Here is a 3,538-nt window from a genome sequence, read left to right on the forward strand (position 1 = left end):
GAATTCGGAGTAATATCGAAAATTTAAGGCAAGAAAATTACGATTATCAATTTAAAATTTTTAATTTTATGATGTATATTTGACCAATTTCAAACTTATTCCTTCTGAAAAAAAGGAGAATTGGAAGATTAAAAATTCTTTTACATAAATTTGGCAAAAACAGATTTATAAAAACACTAAAAACTGGAAAGCATAGGTAAAAATAAGGCATATTTAATTCAGATAGTTTAGTATATAGTTCAAAGCTTGGATGTAGTAGCATGAGAACGCTGGGACTCCTCAGATAGATTTCAGGTCACGAAGTCTTACTCTCGTAGTCCAGGTCCTAGACCTTTAAGAAATACCAGCACTAACAGATCTACAAACAGCGTACATGAGCAAATTAAAAATTGCCAAGACCACTGAGCGAATGTGAAAATCAAGGGGGGGGGCTGAACGGCCGTCTACCACGTCCAATTTGAACCTCACACTCGTTCAATAGCCCTGGAATTTTCAGTTCCAGACTAGCTCATTATTTGAGGCATAAAACTATGTCATCATATTTTGCAAACTGATCGCAATGAAAAGAGGAGATATCTGACTAAGTGTAATGTATCCTCGGTTGCCCTAAAGCCCAAAGTAATTACTCTATCACAATTTTGCTGCTCACAGGACCACAATATGAATTATCTTTGAAGATATGTTAATTTTATCAGAAAACTTCTGTATTAGTTTTAGAAGAACTCCACATTTCAATTAGTTAATTGCGATCTCTAAAATGTTTCGAAAAACGCCATGTAAAATATACTACACATTTATTGACAAACAGCATGAGTACACTACACATGTATTGACAAACAGCATGAGTACACTACACATTGATTGACACACAGCATAAGTACACTACAGTTTTATTGACACACAGCATAAGTACACTACAGTTTTATTGACACTCAGCATAAGTACACTACAGATTTATTGACACACTGCAGAGTAAACTTAAATTACGCAAAAGAAATTTTATAAATGAATACAATAAATTACATATATTACATAAAATGAAATTATATACTAAAGTTCATACGGTAAAGGCAAAAGTAAATAGAATTGTAAATAACATTTCTGCCGAACAAAAAAAAAAGCTCTTTACCATTAAAGTTTTCAAACAAAAAGAAAAACTAAAATCCTTAAATATATAAAATATTAGTGAAATAAATATCTCTTATAAGAACTTGACATGGTTCATGCATAATGCTCAATTGTAAATTTCATTTTTGTGAAATTTTAAAATAGGCCGGCATTGTAATTTTGAAGTTTGTGTTAATTTAAAATTAATGATTAGTATTCTCCTAATTCATTTGAATAGAAAAATAGAAAATTGTTAATAAAATTTTATTTCAACAGTTGAATATAAAAATTTCATTTCCAGTTTCATGTATATACTTTTATATACTATACATGCGTATGAAAATTTAATTTTTTATAAATTTAAATCAATTTATACTATTAACTTATTAATTTTATTCATTTAATGCAATTTGCTTCATTTATCAAAAAAAATTCATCAAAAAGTAGATAATTTTTTCAATTTGTTGATTCAATAGATTACCTTTTATTTTAAAACTTAATTGTACTATCTAAAATTTTATTTTTGAAATACATAAAAGTCTGTTTAAAAATCTCTAATCTATCCTTTTGAAATAGGGTTTTTCAAATGGATCCAAATTTGAAATGGCCCTTTGACAGATTGAATTCATAGCAGATTTTTAACATTAAATCGAAAGATAATCTTAGAGTGGAAATCTTTTAAATTTAGGCTTATGAATATGTTACGAATTTTGTTCAATTGTCATGTATATAGGATGAAAATTGTCATGCGTATAGGATGAAAAATGAAAATATTTTAAACAATTATTTGCTTCGATAATCTGCATCAATTTAGTTTAATTTCTGTATTACTTAATGCGCCTTCTGATATTTTAAATTATTGAATAACAGAAAACTAAATTTTAATTTAAGATAGATCCTATTTGAGAAATATTGCAACATTAAATTGGATTCCTAGTCAGAGTTACACTTAAGTTTAGAAGAAAAAATCACTTAATTCTAAATTAATTTCAGTATTTAGAATTTACTTATATTTAGGTCTTTATGTTAAAGTCAAAGGTTTTATCCTTGCTTTTAGTTTTAACGTAAGGTTTAGTTTTAACGTAGTTTTGCTTTTAGTTTTAACGTAAATTTCAATACGTAATGGTTAATAATTTTTAAAATGTAGTTGTGTTAAAAAGATGCAATGTTATTGAAAAAAGAGTTTAATTTTAAAAAGTATGAAAAAATAAGTTTCCTTTAAGTTATTTTACACAAAACCTAAAATAGTAAAAATTTGTAGTTAAAGCAAAGTTAAAATTCAAAGCGCTTTAAAATTTACTACCGTCATTCGGGGCTCAGGATTTCGCAATTTTTGAACTTTGACATGTAAAAAAACTATGTTAATTCAAACTTTAGTAAAATTTATCGATATTATATTTATAACTGGACTCAGACGAGTGAATTTGATCAATATTGGCATTATTTGTATGTAATATTTACGAATAATAAGTCAAAACATACCTTGCACAAAGTACCCCCTAAATGGGGCTACTTTGTGCAGCGATAGGAATTCAGTTTAATAATCATGTTTTTAGTAAAATATTTATGTAAAATTGTTAAAAAAGTTAATTGTTGACATTTTTAAAGACAAAAACATCAAGATATGTAAAGATATTAGTCTGAAAATAATTTTCAGCGTTAAAAAACAATTTTTTTTTTTTCTGAAGAATTTTTTCTTAAAAAGAATGTTTATTTCAAAACATTTGAGTTTAAACGAAAGGGAACCATATACTTTTTTTAAGATTGAAATGGATGATATTTCAAAAATAATAATTATTACATATTCATTAACATTTATAATACTGATAAATTTGAACATAACATGCTTGAATGAACACGACAGAACTTGCTCTTCAGTTTCTGTCAAAATCACCTGATGTCCTATAAAATATATTTTTATGTGTTAAATCGTTTGATTAATTCATTAGAAGAAAAATAATAGTTTACCAGCACGTTTTACGTATTTCTTGTGAATTTTATTAGAGATAGTATTTCTGTGGATTTTGTACTTCCGAGAAGCTTCTGCAATCGACATACCACCAGCAACTGCTTGCAAACATTGTTGCAGCTTTTCTAAAGTGTAATCAAGGTAATTTCTACTTCGAGGTATTTTTTTTATAACGTCTGACAATTTCTCTGTCGAAAAAAAAACGAATGAAACTTTGCACAAAGTAGCCTCACAGTGCATTTTTTTTTCATTTTCCGTTTATTTGTTATTAATTTAAAAAATTTTTTTAACGCTAACATGATATAATTGTTTATTAATGTATAAATAAAATATTTTGCACTTACGACAATTGTTTTATCAACGTCTTTGCATTTCACAGCTAAAGTTTCCACGCATATTTTTCGACATCCGACGTCCTCGGAAAATTGTTGACATTGGATGAACGAAACACACTCTGAGATT

The 3,538-nt window shown here is 27.1% G+C and overlaps 1 long non-coding RNA gene across 1 annotated transcript; it reads right to left on the bottom strand.

Moving 5' to 3' along the window:
- Positions 1-785: 785 nt before the first annotated feature.
- Positions 786-3,538, bottom strand: LOC147805776 (uncharacterized). The gene is made up of 3 exons (XR_015428661.1): positions 3,421-3,538; positions 2,621-3,264; positions 786-2,589 (listed from the first exon to the last, which is right to left on the bottom strand). It is a non-coding gene; the product is annotated as an uncharacterized LOC147805776 (long non-coding RNA).

This window comes from Parasteatoda tepidariorum, chromosome 8, assembly GCF_982258835.1.
Source record: "Parasteatoda tepidariorum strain Cologne lab strain chromosome 8, Ptep-v5.0, whole genome shotgun sequence".
Lineage (NCBI taxonomy): Eukaryota > Metazoa > Arthropoda > Arachnida > Araneae > Theridiidae > Parasteatoda > Parasteatoda tepidariorum.